This window comes from Sciurus carolinensis, chromosome 11, assembly GCF_902686445.1.
Source record: "Sciurus carolinensis chromosome 11, mSciCar1.2, whole genome shotgun sequence".
NCBI lineage: Eukaryota > Metazoa > Chordata > Mammalia > Rodentia > Sciuridae > Sciurus > Sciurus carolinensis.
The window spans coordinates 19814254-19833257 of NC_062223.1; the positions used below are offsets into that span (position 1 = coordinate 19814254).

The window sequence follows — 19004 nt, forward strand, 5'->3', positions numbered from 1 at the left end:
GAAAAATTCTTGTTAACTGTACTCACTCACTCATTTCTCTCTAATTGTTACTCTGTATCCATTTATCACTGTATCTCTCTCACCTGCCCCCCTACTCTCTCTGACCTTTGGTATCCACCATTGTACCCTCAACTTCCATGAGTGCACATTTTTTATTTCTCATATGAGTGAATTCATATGGTATTTGTCTTTTCTGCACCTGACTATATCATTCAACATAGTGATTTCTACACACTTTTATCTATTTTGTTGCAGAAAACAGGATTTCTTTCTTCTGTATATGTACCATAATCTCATCTTTCATTGTTGAAGGACAACTAGGCTGATTCTGTACCACAGTTGTAATTAATTGTTCTACAATAATTTCTTAAACCTAAGCATTCCTCTGTCTTTAAATGTTTACCCTGTAATACATCTTAGTCACCAGAAGTAATAAGTTATCCATTGTAAAGAGACAACATGTAAGTCATACCAAAATTTTTAATGCCTTTCATTTTTATGATACTCTATCATACAAACATGGAGTATATCTTATTCTAGTTAGGATTCCAGTAGTCTTATGGCTGTACATGATTTAGAGATTTACTGTGATGTATAGGAAAATTATGTCAGAATCAATCCACTGTCTTTCCTATTCCTTAATTTCCTTTTGATATGTATCCAGGAATGGGATAGCTTAACCATTTCAAAGATCTATTTTGAGACTTTTGAGGAACCTCTATGCTGTTTTCCATGGTGGCTGTACTCACTTATGTTCCCAAAAACAGTGAATAAGTGTTCTTTTTCTCCACTTTATCATCATTTATTATTGTGTTTGTATAATAATAGTTTTCCTGGGAATGTCTTTGTTTCTCCTTTTTTGTGAGGGGAGTGGAGTGTACTGGGGATTGAACTCAGGGGCACTCAAACACTGAACCACATCCCAGCCCTATTTTGTATTTTATTTAGAGACAGGATCTCACTGAGTTGCTTAGCACCTCACTGTTGCTGAGTCTGGCTTTGAACTCTGGATCCACTTGTCTCAGCCTCCGGAGCTCCTGTGAATACAGGCATGTGCAACCATGCAACCAAGTATCTCTCCTTAATTACTAAAGCACAGCTTTGGTCCTGACAGTATTCTTGACTAACAGGTTTGCACTTTTTATGTTTGTTTGCTGTGATTTTGTTTGTTTGAAATCATTTTAGAGATTCTCGGTCGTGTAAAGTTTTGAAGTTGAATGAAGGTGCATGACTTTCTGATTTAGTGATTCAGTTTTGACATTCTTTCACTTAAAATAAAACTTCTTAGCTTGAACATATCGAGAATTTATTAGGAATATATCTCATTTCTGGGAATACTGAAACTACCCAAGGGGATAGGAGTTTTCTGGTCATATTTGGTCAGATTTTTCTGATATCTTATTCACTGTGCTGTTTGTCATTGTAGCTACAATGCTTTTGAAGGTTAAGGGATGCCACTGGGCCCTGGCTACCCCTGCATAAAACTACTCTCTTTATATTTAGATTTCTTACTTCAGGGACCATAGTTCCCACTATAAAGTCTTTTTTTTTTTTTTTTTGTGGTGTTGGGAATTAAACCCAGGGCCTTGTGCATGCAAGGCAAGCACTCTACCAACTGACCTATATCCCCAGTACCCACTGTAGGGTCTTAACCACAAAGGAAGTGCAATCACAGAATACTTCAAGGATGTCAGGGCTTCCTTCAGAAATTTATTTCTCATAGGAGTGATTAAATATGTGTCTTCTGAACATTTCCAGGGTGGTCAAGTAGGTCCTAAATGACAAATCATGATACATTCCACTTTTTCTAAGACTTTGAGTCCCTTTCTCACTGTTAGACCAGGGAAAGTTCAGAATTTCTAGTTTAATCATGAGCACTATTTTAGTGTCTGTTTCTTTTTTTTTTTTCTTTTTCTTTTCTTTCTTTCTTTTTTTTTTTTTTTTAAGAGAGAAAAGATTTATTTTGGCTCACAGTTTCAGTGGTTTCAATCCATGCTTCACTGGCTCCATTGTTTGTGGGCCTGTGGTAAGGCAGTACAACATGGTGGAAAGGCGTGCAGAACAAAACTGTTCACATCATGGAGGCCAGGAAGCAGAAAGCAGTTGGGGTTCTAAAACAAAATACACACTTCAAAGGCACACCTCCAGTGACTGACTTCCTTCAACTGTGTCCACTTCCTACTAGCCCACTCAGGTATGAACTTATTAAGGAATTACTCCATTGATGAGGTTAGTGCCTTCCCAATCCAAACACTTCCTAAGGGCTCTATCACTCATCATTGCTTCTTTGGAGATGAAGCCTTCAGCAAACGTGACTTTGTGGTACATTCTGGATGCTTTAAAAAGAAAAACAGGTTTTCTTAATAGGGTCTTTTTTGTTGCAACCAACTAACTGAACCAAGCCCTTCTCTACTTCCCTTGATAAAAATACTGAAAAAAGAATCTTTGCTAAATAAACCTATATCATTTGATCTCATCCAACTTTATGTTTGTTCCACTGTTACCCCATCTTCATAATATGTACTACCACACATGTTCCTATAAATAAGTTACAAATTTTATGTAGCCCATTGGATTCCAGTGTGTGTATTCATGAGTCACACTTTGTAGCTTAGGTTTCTTTTTTAATTTGAGTCTAGATGTAGGTCTAGGAGCCAAAGAGTGTGGTGGATATTAATCCAGAGTCAGAATTATCTTGCAGAGCATCTGCCTCAGGGGAGATGAGGAGTTTCTTTAGGGGTGGGTAGAACACCTACTGGTGTAGGGATGCACTTCTACTGGAGTTGGAGAAACCCCTTCCATGTAGGAAGACTCATAGTTCTCTGTTCCATCTTCTCAGTTTCCTCATCCATCTAGTGACAGAAGAGTCATGATTAAGTCATGACTCTTCTTTCACTCTTCCTCAGTTATTTCTTTTTTATGACTTATAAATATTTGGGGAACTATCTCTTTTTTTCCAAATCAGTTTGTGTTCTATAGATGCAGAACAAGAGGTGAGAACTTTTATGAAGGTGATGTATGGAGGCAAAGACTTAGAGAAGTTGATGAGGTAGGGAAGGGAAGTGCATTGTGTAAAGTGAAGTCTGGCTTCAGCTGGGAAACCAGGCAACTCTGGTGTGTTCACTGTGCTACACTGCTGACTCCATATGGAGGCAGGAACCCAACTTTCATGGTCTTGTAATAGTCCTTTATTGTGAGCTTTGGGGTCCAAACATGGGGGGACATAATCCCTGGGTTGTAGCTTCCCTTTCATTTTGTGAAATTACCTGGAAAAGATTAAGACTGTGAACTGTTAGCATCCCAGACTCATACTAGCTGTGTGGGGCCCTCAGGCCTTGTAAGAGGAGATCTGAGGTGGATTCAACAGTCCACTGTACTTCCTTCACAGCAGGACCAGTGTTGAGTCCACAGTCTTTCACACTCTTGTCATTACAATAGTCCTCTGTTAACCTGCATGTCAATCTTCTTCTCCTTCAAGTTATTTCTCTTACTATAACTTGAGTTATCATTGTGGAACTAAAATCTAACCATGTCACTCACTGGTTTAAAAGTACTTTCAATGTTTTCTCCATGGTCTTCATCATTAGGGTTTGACAGGATTATAGGAGCCTTCATGATCTTGCCTATGATTGCCTCTCCAATGTTAGGAGTCATAATTTACCTTCATAGTAGCTTAGTGTGCAACTATAATAGCTTAGTGGCTCACACCTATGGTGTTTCAATGAATAATTTTTTATTTAATAATCCCAATCATGTGGAGTTGATTAGTGTTCTTGCATGGTCCTTTATGCCTCCTGACTCTTGTTGTCTATTACATGTCCTAGGAATGCTTTGACTCAATTTCTTGTCTTTGTACTCTACTGATCCCGTTCTATTCTGTGGGTGCCATTTTTTATGTGTTTCCATCTAGGAATACTTTCCTGACCCTCCTCTTCAGATCTTTGTTCAGTGGTCCTCCAATGTGCTTTCACCACATCCTTTCCATTTTACCAAATATAACTCTCAAAAATAAGGTTCTACACTCTCCTTGGAGGCTCTCAATAGATCCTTAGCTCTGTGAAGGAGGTAGCTCTCTTGTAGGTATCTTTTCATTCACCTGAAAAGCTTTCAAAATATCAATATTCCTTTGGCTCAAACCTATGTATGGCAAGAAGTAAATGTGAAATATTTTTGAAATCTCTTTTTGTATAAGCAGAGTTACTTAAATTTAAAAATAGCATTTAATAATAAAATGTGACCACCACATAACAGAAAAATCATAAATACTCCACTCCCATAAGAGAATGAAATCTTGTTGAGAGATATTAAAGTAAAATGTATGTTCCTAAGATGAGAAACACATTTAAAAATTTCTCATTCCTCATATTAAGTAAAAGTAAATATGCAATGAGGTTCCTCTAAGAGGTCTATCTGGGATTCTCCTTAGTCTGAGTGAGGTGAGGTGAAAGCAGAAAAAAAAAAAATTCCCTTTTCTCTCTTACTCTTTCCTGCAGTGTATTTAATTTATTTATGTTATTTTATACATTTAATCTTTCATTCAATACTTATTGGGTGTAAGACTTTGGTATGTTCTGGAGATAATTTTTAGCAAGTAAGCAAGATTTTAACTGTGTATTTAGTAAATAGAGTTCCTGCCTGACATTCAAGTTTTTTTATATTTTTAATAGTTCATTTTGATAGGTCATGAACTTAGGGTGACCTTAGCACTACAGAACCCCTCTGAAGATCACAAGAAATGTAGAAATTTCATTGAATCTTTGTTACTCACCACACAGAGATTAAATGCTCCATGTGTTTTCAAGCTCTGAAATCCTTAGATACCTGTAATATTACTGGAAAAATAGGAACATCAGTTGTGATATGCATATAATAAAAATATTAAAGAAAGCTGTTGAATTATTAGTTATGATCACTTAGTATATATAATGTGCATGGCACAGTTTTGTCTGCATTGAAACATGTGTACTTATATGATCTTTTTCTCATCATTTCCTGGCAGTATATCATAGGAGTTAAGAGCATGCTCTGGAAAATCAGGAGCTTTCTGGTTATGGGATCATCACTGTATCTATGTTGACAGCTTCCTCATTCACCAGTATCTGCACAAGTAAAATGGAGATAATAACAGTTGTTTTAGTCAGCTTTAGCATGGCTATGACCAGAGTACTTGACAAAAACAACTTAGGGGGGGAATGTTTCTACTGCGGGCTCATGGTTTGAGAGGTCTCCGTCTGTAGGCATCTGACACTACTGATCTTGGCCCAAGGCAGCACAGCAGGAGGGAAGGGTCCATGGGAGGAAAGCTCAGCTCATGGCCCAGTGGGGAGGAGACAAGCAGAGGAAGGGCTACAGGGAAGAGAGCCTTCCAGGGCACATCCTCAGCGACCTCCTCCAGCCATGCTCCTCCTGCCTACATTTACTACCCAGTCAGTCCATTCAAAGTAGGATAGCCTATCAGTTCACTGCCCTCATAATCTAATCATTTATCTCTGATATTTCTACACTAACAGGTGCTTTGGGGACACACCTTGAATCCAAATCATAACAGCAGTGTTTATATCTCATGAGTGTTATAGAGATTATTGCCCAATACCACTATTTGTAATTATTTATTTTTTATTTTCATTAGAAGGATAGCATATGAATGCATATACATGATTGAAGCTAGAGATACAAAGCCCTGATTAAGAAGAAATTTACAAATATGAGAGAATCATCCTGGATTAGGTATTCTCCACTATTTTGCAATCATGTATGGTTGTATCAATGAAGAATTTATGAATGACATTATGGTTTTTCTATATCCTTTAGGCATTCCTTGCTGAGATTGTTCGATATCTTTTGATCCTTTCTTCAGTTAAATCAATATTGGACTTGAGGTATCTTCATCTGAAATGGCTTTGCTGCTAAACAATTTCTTAATGGTATTTTTCATCTGAGCATTTCTTAAGGTATAGATTAACGGATTTAATCTATAGGATTAAATCTATAGGAGTAATCATAGTATAGAATACAGCAATGGCTTTATCAATGGGTAAAGTAGTTGCAGGTCTCATGTACACAAATATGCAGGGAACAAAGAACAGGACAACCACTGTGATGTGGGAAACACAGGTGGAAAGGGCTTTGCGCCTACCCTCCAGGCTGTGAGTCCTCAGGGAACGCAGGATGACCACATAGGAGACCAGCAAGAGGAGGAAGTTTAACAGGCAGATGAACCCACTGTTGGCAGCAACAAAGAGCCCCAGAGTGTGGGTATCAGTGCAGGCCAGATTGAGCAAAGGGTTCAGATCACACATAAAGTGATCTATGACATTAGGGCCACAGAAGGGTAGTTGGACGATAAAGAGGAGCTGGATGGTTGCGTGGAGAAAGCCTCCCACCCACAACATTCCCACTAATAGGCGACATACTCTTCGGTTCATGATGGTTGCATAGTGCAAGGGCTTGCAGATGGCCACATAGCGGTCATAGGCCATCACTGTAAGTAGAATGACCTCAGCACCTCCAAAGAAATGTTCCCCAAAGATTTGAGTCATGCATGCATGGAACAACATGGTTTTCCTTTTTTGCAGTGAATCTACCATTGGTTTAGGGGTATTGACAGATGTTTAGCAGGCATCAGTAAAGGAGAGATAGGCCAGGAAAAAATACATAGGGGACCCCAACAATGAGCTGGCCATGATGGTGATCACAATAAGCATATTTCCCACCATGCAGATGATGTATATGAGCAAGAACATAGCAAATTCAATTTTCTGCAACTCTGGATTTTCAGTAAGGCCCAGAAGAATGAACTCCATCACAATATTCCTATTCTCCATGTATTTCATGTAAAAGTTACTCAAATACCTGCAAAAAACAATCCAACTTTGAATTTGTTTGACTTCTCCATTCTAATAAGTAAATAAAGAATAGATTCTATTGACTTGTAAGAATATATGTGCAGATTTTTGTATAATATTTTTGAGTGAGGTAAAAAAATGTTCTGAGTCTTAAGATTACTGCCCCTCTCAGTGCAGATTCTGCAAAGACTATATATGGGAGAAAGGTCAGAGGCTGAACATCCTTAATTGTCTGAGATGACTGAGAGACTAATTTGAATTCAGAGGCTACATTCATAGTGTTATGTAAACCCCAAATCAGAGGTAGGAGCGGGATGTGACTGCCTTCAAGGTATAACTAATGAATGTTGCCCTTTTTTCCTTAGGAAATGGGGAAAGGTGAGAGCTTAATAAGAATAGGAGTCAAGGATGATGGTAGCTTAAGGAAGGGGAAATGAGATGTTGCTATTGTAATTGTCATTTTGTGTCCTGGATGAAGCAGAGTGGGGTTAAGTAAGGGGTGAAAGCCAGAGATCATAATTCATGTAGCAGATTAATTAATGATAACAACTGATGTAAAGAGAAGAGGATGACGCTTAGGAAAATGTAACCAATGTACAAAAGAGCAACTATAAAATAATTCATAATATTTGTTGAATGAATCTAATAACTGTATGACACCTAATTATAAAGCAAGTAATATTTGTTCCGTGTATAGCATGCTACCAAGTGCTTCACATGCACAATTCCTCCTAATACTTGAGATAACCTCTGTGACTGATGTTATTCCATCATTCTTACACATAAGGAGATAATCTCAGAAACTAACATGAAGAACTGTAATAACCTTGAATATGTCAACTGACAGTAACTGAACTCTGTGTATGTTCTAAACATTTTATAGACATGTGCAGATCTAGTTCTCAAAAAAAGGTTAATGAATGGTTAATGCTATCATTTATTTTTACCCATCTTTATGCTATTTTATATATGCACAGAGGAATTAAGGATCCCATTTCAGAACAAGTTTCTAATAAGTAACAGAGTCAAGAAGAGAAAAATTAGATTATTAGATTTTTTTTTTTATTCTAAGATGGTGTATTATGATGTTACTCAGGTTGACTTTAAAATTGTGATCCTCCTGACTCACCCTCCTGAGTAAATGGGATTTATAGGCATGCATTTCTGTGCCTGGCTTTAAGTTAGTCCGTTATTTATTTTTTGTCATCCAATTCTTTAACATATATTGTTCCTTTCTCCTTAACCTATAATTCTCATACTATGTTATACTAAACAATGATGAACAACTTCAGAGGGAAGTTTAGGCAAAGCAATTTCATCAGTAGACACAAAGACACATAATAATTCATTTCCACTCCCAAATGTTAAGTAAATGAGTGTTTCTTCATTTTGGAAGGGCTCCTTTCACTTGGTCTGTCCCTCACACCCAGTTTTTCCTTCTCTAATACCACTATAAAATATTGACCCCAGAGTTAGATGGAAAATATGAACAATCTCATGGTGGTTAAGAGAGAGACTGGTTTGGGAGACAGTAAGACCAGATTCAAATCCTGTTTCTTCTGCTTGCAACTTCTTTTACCTGGGTACAGTTCCTGGTCCTGCACACGTCTGCTTTATCATCTACGAAGTGAGAGTGAAAATATCACCTCTTGAGTTTTTTGAGAATTGATTGTGACATGAGCACATTCATTACAGTTCTGGGGACACATATAGGGCTTTCATTTATTTCCAAAACTGTGTATGCACTCAGAAAAGCTAAATGGACAGTTTAAACAAGAATATAGAAATATTTTCAAGCCTCCAGTCAGTTCAGGAGTAATCCTCTGCATTACTGCTTTTAAAGAATACAAAGAGACCTGTTGTAACCACAGCAATTGATCCCGGAAAAACTTCCTGTTTGTACTAGGGCTCTGCAGCTTATGATTTGTGTCATTTAATATTTATATCTAAGTCTTATGTGTGTGAGAAGTGTACTTAAATTTCATTTTTATCTGCACAATTAGTCTTGGTTATTAAATGAGATATCTCAAGGCAAACTAACTTTTTTTGTTGTTAGAGGTCTGTATTTTATACATAGTTTCATCACTATGAGTCTCAAATTGTCTAATGTTAAATTTTCTCAATGATATTTACCAAGTATCTTTTGAAAAAGTGGGATGAGGATGAACTATTCTATAACAGTATTCAACAAATGACACTGACTGTATGTAACAAATCTAGAAAAGTAATGATCTCTGCATATGAAAAATTATAAAATTAATAAATATCAGCACTGTTGAAAATCTTACCTTAGTAGTTTTAGATGATTTTAATTATGTTTTGAGTGTCCAGAAACAATTTCATCTTCATAGAGACCTCCTCTTGGAATAAGAATTTTAATATGAATTGGAAGTAAACTTCCAAAGATATTATTCAGGTAACCTAACATCAAATCAAATGTTGTTAAGGATGTATCTTTAAAAGACTAAATCTTTTCATTTAGCTTAAATCCTAATATATTTTAATAGAAAATCTGTGATTTTAATTTAGAATGGATTTTCTTGATACATTATGGAGAAATGAAAATCATTCTGTTGCTCTGGTGCAAGAGGACAGAAGACAGGAGGTTGGGAAGAAAAGTATTCAAATAGGTCACTGATGATGAATCTCATCCTGGATGAATCAACTGCAACAAAAATATTATCATCTCACAATATCAGGATATTTAAGAGCTTTCCAGAAGGATTTAGAGAACTTGCTTGTACTTGTGCTTTCTCTCCCAGGAATTAATTGTATCTTTTGATGGAAATATAGAAACAGGTATTCTAGAAAGATATATTTGAGAATCTCCAAGCTCTGAATGGGGAATTATATTCCCTGAAGTTGGAACATAATTTCTTTTTCAATCTGAAACTGGGTTGTTAGGAAAGCTGAATGTCATGTAAATAGGATTGTAGCATAAATCCAGTGTGGGTACAAGTGATGCAGTTCCCCTATTATGTGTGTCATAGAGAGAGCTTCTTTCTTACTAATATTAAATCCTTTCTGAAAACCACTATGAATCACTTGAGAACTAAAGAAGTAAAGGCATATTAATGACAGCTATTTTGAAGTTTTTTACTCCACATGCTGCTTTTCCTGATTTTCAGTGTTTCGGAAGTAGACAGAAACCCAAGAAGGGTCTATGTAACAGTGCTCTCTGGGACACAGCATGGAATGATAGGCAACATTACAGATTTGGAGAGACATTTAAAACACAGTAAGTGAGTTCCAGTCATTCCACATTTTGTCCATTGTAAAAAGTGCCCTTGTTACTTATTTGCCATTTAGTCATTTTAGGAGGCCTGTGCATTTTTTTTTCTTAAAAACCATTTCTTTGAGGTAATTAAGATACAAAAGGCTGTACATATATGAAATGTACAACCTGATGTCTTGGGAGATACACATACACATGTGAATCTGTAACCACAATCTATACCATGAAACTGTCTGGTCACCTATCTGATCATCTTCAAATGTGTCCACTTCTTATTTATTGTTATGATGAGGATGAGGAAGAGGATGATGATGATGAGAACATCTAACACAAAACCAACCCTTTGAGAAATATTTTAAATATCCTGAACAGTATCCGTCGGTATAGGCACAATGGTGTATAAATCTCTGGACCTTATGCATGTTGTTCAACCAAATCATCATACCCTTTGATTGGCCTCTTCCTCCTCCTCCCCTCTTCCCAGCTCTTGAGAACCACTGTCCCACTCCCTATATCTCTGAATTAGACTATGTTAGATTTATCCTTAAATGATGTCATGTTGCATTTGCACTTTAAAAATCTTAAAAGCTTGACACCAAAGAAAACAAGAGAAAATAAACAAAAACTACCAAAAAAAAAAACTTTAAAAACCAACAGCAAAAACAAAAAGACAAACAAATAACCCAATCAATAAATGATGAAAAAAACAAACAGACATTACTTAAAAGAAGAAATGCAAGTGGACAACAAATATATGAAAAAATGTTCAATATTGCTAGTGATCAAACAGAGGCAAATTAAAACTATACTGATGAGCTGTAGTTGTGGCTCAGTGGTAGAGTGTTTGCCTAGCACATGTGAGGCACTGGGTTCATTTCTCTGCACCATGTGAAAAAATAAATACAGGAATTGTGTCCATTTACAATTTTAAAAAAATCCTGAAATTTCATGTCACTCCTGTTAGAAGGGCAATTGTCAAGAATATCAATAATGATTTTCTTCTTTATAAAGACTGACATTATTATTTTTGCAATTATTTTAGGAAACTCCATACTATTTTTCTGTAAAGGCTGAACCAATTTATATGATACCAAACAGTGGTAAGGATTTCCTTTTCTCATATCCTAAACAACATTTATCATCTTTTTGTTTTTGTTTGTTTGATTTTTATAATTTCCATCCTATTGGATTGAGTTGATATCTCATTGTTATTTGATTTGCAATTTTTCTGATGTTTATATTGGCATCATGCACCATTTAATTTATCTGCTGGACATTGGTTTGTTTTCTTTGGAGAAATGTCCATTCAAGATATAGCACATTTTTTTGTTACCAATTTTTTTATTTTTACTAATGTATAGAAATGTAAAAAGCTGTACACATTAATGAAGCACCATTTAATACATGTACATATAGCATAATGTTTAAATCAGGCTAATCATGTATATCTCATTTATCATTTCTTTAGAGTGTAAACTTTCAAAATTTTTTCTTCTAGTTTTTTTGAAATGCACTGTACATTGTTATTACCATCACCTGATTGTGCTATAGCACACCTGAACTTCTTATTCCTCACTAACTGCAGTTTATTACCCAGAGATCAGTATTCCCCCCCATATCCACCCCTTGATCTCCCCAGTCACTTGTAATCACCAGTCTACTTTTAATGTCTATGAAATTGATCTCTTTATGTTCCACATTTGACTGAGGTTGTGCAGTCCTGTTTTTCTGTGCCTGGTTTATTTCCCTTAACATAATGATCTCTAGCTTGTTGATGCAAATGACAGAATTTCATTCTGATTTAAGCTGAATACTACATTTTGTATATGAGCCATATATTTTGAATCTATTCATCTACCGATAGATACTGACATATACCTAGGAGTAGGATAACTGGATCATATGGCTGCTCTATTTTTAGTTTTTTGAAGAATTTCCATACTGATTTTTATAGTGACTGGTAAAGTTAAACCTGACTTATGACTTTGCTGCTTTTCCTCCTGTTTATTCAGAATTTACCTAAGTTTGGAAAATATTTTTAATGATCCATTTGAATAGGTTATCTACAATATGGCATTTTCAACTTCTTCTTGAAATCCAAGAATTCAAATATTTCATCTTTTAATTCTACCTTAAAGTTTCCATAAGCTTTGTTAATTTTTTTGAATTCTTATTTTCTTTTTACTCCTTAGACTGTATTTTCAAATAAGTCTTCAATCATATTGTCTCTTTTTGATCTATTTTTGCTATTGATGCCCTCTAATTAATTAAATAATGTATTTGTTGAGCTTGAGGATTTGATTTTTAATTTCTTTTGGTCTACATTAGAGTATCAAATAATTTTTCTGTGTTCTCTTAAAACTTATTGAGTTTTTCTATAAAGGGCCGCTTGGGTTTGGGTAAGGAAATTATGAAATAGATCTAGAACATCATCCCCTAAATTAGGAGATAAATTGTGCATTGCTGGCATTTTTGTATAACAACAAATTGCTTCTGATGGTCTTATTGAAAGGTATGGGATAGAAGTATTTACCAGATCATTAGCTATATATGAACTACAAGGGGGATATATTAATTTTTTCAGGCAATGAAACCACTTTTGGCACAGCAGCTGAAATTGGAGTTTCCATCTGATTAAGCATATGAAATTCCACTATAATTTTGTCATAACCATCTGTCTTTTGCACAGAAGCAGTTCAATATAATGTGGTGAGAATACCATTGGTGGATCTTTCAAGTTCCTGATGATGGCAGCAATCTCTGAAATCTCTCTAGGAATGCAATTGATCTTTGTAAATTGTAATACAATACTATGTTTACTGTGCAAAATAGAAGTTTGCTTTTGTTTCACTATTTCCCTGGATAGAGACAGTTCTACTAGTTCCTGCTTGGCCTTTTCCACCATAATATTCTTTGTTCCATAGGTTCAGTAGTCACAGCAATGCCTGATTATTTTTCTTTCCCTAATGAACGGTTAACCTGAAAAACACTTTCGGGTATTGAACAAGGAGGGGAGACAGATTCACATAAATCCGAAGCAGTTGCTCCTGGCTCCTACCTCAGGCATGTTCAATTTCTCTTTGATTTTAGGGGTCTGCATATGCAGAGTGGCTCAAGTCTGGAAGTTGATTGAGGGAACATGACTTTCTGATTTGAGGATTCAGTTTCTATTTCATTCACTTGAATTTTCTGCTTAAATATATCAAGTAAAATCTCCTTAGGATTTCTATAGTACTTCACTACTAGGAAGCCTAAAATCAACCAGCCAAGATCACAGATCTTTTCAGGTCAGCAGGTTTCTTCTTTAACTCTGATGTTCACTTGTTACCATCTAGGGGTGTTGGGTCCATTGTCTCTGTTCAGGAAAGAATTGAAGAAAGAGACACAGAGTGAGCAAGCAGCAGGTTTATTGATAAAGTGACAGAGACACATTTCCCCAAAGAAAACCCAGAAATCTGGTGGAGTAGTTTTGGACTTTTTTTTTTTTTTTTTTTAATGATTTCTGGAATTTCCTCTTTTCCTTATCTTCTCCCTGTCCATAATTTCCTCCCTATTATTGAATCATGGTCCCCTCTGTCCACTCACCTGTTTTAGTTTTTCTATTGGATCCCCACTAGGGGCAGGAGTACCAACATTTCAGTATGATTGGATCCCCTCTGTGTCCAGGAGCACTCTCATCAAGCAGATCCTCTCCATGCTCCTTTGTCCTCGCCCTTCTCCTGACCTCCTTACTCACCATCTTGCCCTGGCTGTCTAAGCCCTTCTATCCTCCCTCACACTCTGGTAAACACAACACCAAAACCTGGGAGGTGGAGTGCTGCCACTTGGCCCCTTGCCTTCCCTGGACCAATTATTCACTTTGCACTTTGAGTTTCCAGTCCAGGGACCACAGTTTCCACTGAGGGGTTCCTCTGACAGGGAGGAGCACTCAGAGAAGTCTTCAAGGATGTCAGGGCTCCTCTCACAAACTTACTACTCACAGTTGTGATGGAGGTTAGTCTTTTGGATTAGTCTATGGGGTGAGTAGGTCTTAAGTGACAAATAGCACTGCATTTTGATTTCTCTGTGCCTTTGAGTCCCTTTCTAGTTCACTCACTGTGAGCCTCATTTGGTTCTTATTACAAATAGCCAAATAGAGACCCTTTCAATTCCCTGAGCTGCAGAGCTAAAGAAACAATCTTTGCTTAGTGGAGCCTGTGTCAGTAAATTTGACCTGATCCAAATTTACATTTACTTCATCATTCTTGTTTATTCTTAACATGTATTAACACATATACTCCTGCCTTCATGTCTGCATAAATTAAAAGATCTTGAAGCCATTGGAGTATATTTCACCTTTTCATGGTCACACATTGAGCTTCTCTAGGACCCTGCTGGGACTTGAGTCCAGCTAGAGGTCTAGGAATCAAGAAGGGGTCCAGGCTAGGAGTCAGTCCTAAAGAGAGTTAGTCTTGCCTCAGGGAAACTTCCTCAGGGAGCAGTCACTGTGGTCTGTTCAAGCACTGTTTCAGCATTCCTTAGACAGGCTGGGGAGAGCACATACTGGTGGTTTCAGAGCCCCTCTGCTGGAGATGGAGAGGCCCTTTTCACTTGCAAAGTTCTCTCCACTCCATCTCCTCAGTTCCTAATCCATCTAGTGATGGAAGCCAGAACATGCATCTCACCCATGACTCCTCTCTTTCTAATCTTCCAAATCAATTGATCACTTTGTCTATAACTTCTAAATATATAGGGAACTGTTTCTCTATTTCAGTTTGTGCTAATGAACCTGAAGTGGGATTTCTATGAATGTGTCAAATGGAAGCAGGGACTGAAGGAGTCTGATGAGAGAAGGAGAAAATATGTGGTGCCATGAAGTCAAGCTTTAACCTGGGCCTTGGCAGCTCTGGAGTGCTCATTGTGTGATCTGAAGCTCAGCCCCATCCCTGATGCCCATCCAGTAAGGAAGGCAGGCTTTTGAGAAAAAAGAAAAAAAAGCTTCATTGATTTGCTAGAGAAAGAGAAATACAAGAAGACTCCTGTCCCAGAGTCTGTGATTCCCTCCATCAGAGGCAACAGAGAGATTTTAAAGAGTTGATTCAAAGGGATCCCAATTTTCTCCTGAGATTAGGAAGAGGGATTGTGGAGAAGCAATGAGGAAGGGAAAGAGGAAGAAGAGAAAAAATAGGTCTGTTTTAGAACAGCAAGGGCTACATTCAAAGCATGAAGTTGACTACTGTTAAAATTGTAGTACATAATTTGTTCTGCAGGGGGAAAGGGCACACACAACCTTTTTAAGACACTTGAGGTAGTCTTTGATTTTTCCACTTGAGATCCATAAAATAGTGGAAATAATCCCTGGATAAAAACTCCTACTTTCTTTGGTGTAGTTGTCCAGAGAAGGTTAGGGCTATGAACTCTAAGCAGCCCAGAGCCACAGCACCTGGGTCTTGTGCACAGTGGCCTGGTCATGGAATTTGAGCATGATTCAAGTATCCACCACACTCTGCCTCTTCACCAGCAGGACCAGAATTCAATCCCAGCCTTTCACTGTCAGATCATTATACTAGCTTCAGTTCTCCTGCTCATACTAGGGCCAAGTTGTTGTAATCTGAAATACAATTGAAACATTCACCACCTTAGAAATACTTTCTATATTTGCCCAAGGTTTCTACCATTAAACTTTAACATGACTTTGAGATCTTTTTTGATCTTGTCTGTTCTTGTCTCATTCTCAGGAGATACAGTTTACCTTTATACTAGGTTGCTGTTCAGTTTTGTGCCTGGCACTTGGGTTTAAGTGAATGAATGTTGAATAAAAATATAAATTAATAATCACAACCATGTTGAATGATTTAGGTTTCCTGAATATTTTGTTGTTTATTTTTTTATTTTTTTTATTGTAAACAAATGGGATACATGTTGTTTCTCTGTTTGTACATGGCGTAAAGGCATACCATTTGTGTAATCATAAATTTACATAGGGTAATGTTTGATTCATTCTGCCATTTTTTCCCTTCCCCCCCTCCCCTCCCACCCTTCCCCTCCATCTATACAGTCCTTCCTTCCTCCATTCCTGCCCCCCTCCCTAAACACAACTCCAACCCCAACACTAACCCTTCCCACCCCCCATTATGTGTCATCATCCACTTATTAGCGATATCATTCTTCCTTTGGTTTTTTGAGATTGGCTTATCTCACTTAGCATGATATTCTCCAGTTTCATCCATTTGCCTGCAAATGCCATAATTTTATCGTTCTTTATGGCTCAGTAATATTCCATTGTATATATATACCACATTTTCTTTATCCATTCATCAACTGAAGGACATCTAGGCTGGTTCCACAATCTGGCTATTGTGAACTGAGCAGCTATGAACATTGATGTGACTGTATCTCTGTAATATGCTGATTTTAAGTCCTTTGGGTATAGGCCAAGGAGTGGGATAGCTGGGTCAAATGGTGTTTCCATTCCAAGTTTTCTAAGGAATCTCTACACTGCTTTCCAGAGTGGCTGCACTAATTTGCAGCCCCACCAGCAATGTATGAGTGTACCTTTCTCCCCACATCCTCACCAACACCTGTTGTTGCTTGTATTCTTGATAATCGCCATTCTAATTGGGGTGAGATGGAATCTTAGGGTGGTTTTGATTTGCATTTCTCTTATTACTAGAGATGTTGAACATTTTTCCATATGTTTGTTGATTGCTTGTATATCTTCTTCTGTGAAATGTCTATTCATTTCCTTAGTCCATTTGTCAGTTGGATTATTTACATTCTTGGTGTAGAGTTTTTTGAGTTCTTTATAGATTCTGGAGATTAGTGCTCTATCTGAAGTATGATTGGCAAAGATTTTCTACCACTCTGTAGGCTCTTTCTTCGCATTGCTGATAGTTTCCTTTGCTGAGAGAAAGCTTTTTAGTTTGAATCTATCCCAGTTATTAATTCTTGCTTTTATTTCTTGTGCTATGGGAGTCCTGTTGAGGAAGTCTGGTCCTAAGCCGACATGTTGAAGCTCTGGACCTACATTTTCTTCTATAAGATGCAAGGTCTCTGGTGTGATTCTGAGATCCTTGATCCATTTTGAGTTTAGTTTCGTGCATGGTGAGAGATATGGGTTTAGTTTCATTCTGTTGCATATGGATTTCCAATTCTCCCAGCACCATTTGTTGAAGAGGCTATCTTTTCTCCATTGCATATTTTTGGTCCCTTTGTCTAGTATGAGAAAATTGTATTTATTTGGGTTTGTGTCCGTGTCCTCTATTCTGTACCATTGATCCACCTTTCTATTTTGGTACCAATACCATGCCGTTTTTGTTACTATTGCTTTGTAGTAGAGTTGAAGATCTGGTATTGCGATACCCCATGCTTCACTCTTTCTGCCAAGGATTGCTTTACTATTCTGGGTTTTTTATTCTTCCAGATGAATTTCATAATTGCTTGCTCTATTTCTGTAAGGTACATCATTGGGATTTTAATTGGAATTGCATTGAATCTGTATAGCACTTTTGGTAGTATGGCCATTTTGACAATATTAATTCTTACTATCCAAGAACATGGGAGATCTTTCCAGCTTCTAAGGTTTTCTTGAATTTCTTTCTTTAGTGTTCTGTAGTTCTCATTGTAGAGGTCTTTCACCTCTTTTGTGAGATTGATTCCCAAATACTTTATTTTTTTCAAAGCTATTGTGAATGGGGTAGTTTTCCTAATTTCTCTTTCTGAAGATTCATCGCTTATATATAAAAATGCCTTAGATTTATGTGCATTGATCTTATATCCCGCTACTTTACTGAATTCACTTATGAGATCTAAAAGTTTTCTGGTGGAATTTCCTGGTTCCTCTAAGTATACCATCATATCATCAGCAAATAGGGATAGTTTGAGTTCTTCTTTTCCTATTCATATCCCTTTAATTTCTTTGGTCTGTCTAATTGCTCTGGCTAGAGTTTCAAGGATGATATTGAATAGAAGTGGTGAAAGAGGGCATCCCTGCCTTGTTCCAGTTTTTAGAGGGAATGCTTTCAGTTTTTCACCATTTAGAATGATATTAGCCATGGGTATAGCGTAGATGGCCTTTACAATGTTAAGGAATGTTCCCACTGTCCCTATTTTTTCTAGTATTTTGAGCATGCAGGGGTGCTGTATTTTATCAAATGCTTTTTCTGCATCTATTGAAATAATCATGTGATTCTTGACTTTAAGTCTATTGATATGGTGAATGACATTTATTGATTTCCTGATGTTGAACCAACCTTGCATCCCTGGGATGAAACCCACTTGATCATGGTGCACTATCTTTTTAATATGTTTTTGTATGCGATTTGCTAAAATTTTGTTAAGAATTTTTGCGTCTATTTTCATTAAGGATATTGGTCTGAAATTTTCTTTCCTCGATGTGTCTCTGTCTGGTTTAGGAATCAGGGTAATATTGGCTTCATAGAATGAGTTTGGGAGAGTTCCCTCCTCTTCTATTTTCTGGAATACTTTGAGAAGTATTGGAATGAGCTCTTCTTTAAAGGTTTTGTAGAACTCGGCTGAGAACCCATCTGGTCCTGGACTTTTCTTTGTTGGAAGGCTTTTGATGACTTCTTCTATTTTATTACTTGAAATTGGTCTATTTAAATTGTGTATGTCCTCCTCGTTCAGTTTAGGCAATTCATATGTCTCTAGAAACCTGTTGATGTCTTCGAAATTTTCTATTTTGTTGGAGTATAGATTTTCAAAATAGCTTCTAATTATGTTTTGTATTTCGGTCGTGTCTGTTGTGATATTTCCTTGTTCATTCCGAATTTTAGTGATTTGGGTTTTCTCTCGTCTTCTCTTTGTTAGTGTGGCTAAAGGTTTATCAATTTTTTTTTATTTTTTCAAAGAACCAACTATTTATTTTGTCAATTTTTTGTATTGTTTCTTTCGTTTCAATTTCATTGATTTCAGCTCTCAGTTTA

The 19004-nt window shown here is 36.9% G+C and overlaps 1 pseudogene; it reads right to left on the reverse strand.

Annotated features, from left to right (window-relative positions):
- Positions 1 to 5857: 5857 nt before the first annotated feature.
- Positions 5858 to 6824, reverse strand: LOC124959135 (olfactory receptor 4C46-like; annotated as a pseudogene).
- Positions 6825 to 19004: the final 12180 nt, after the last annotated feature.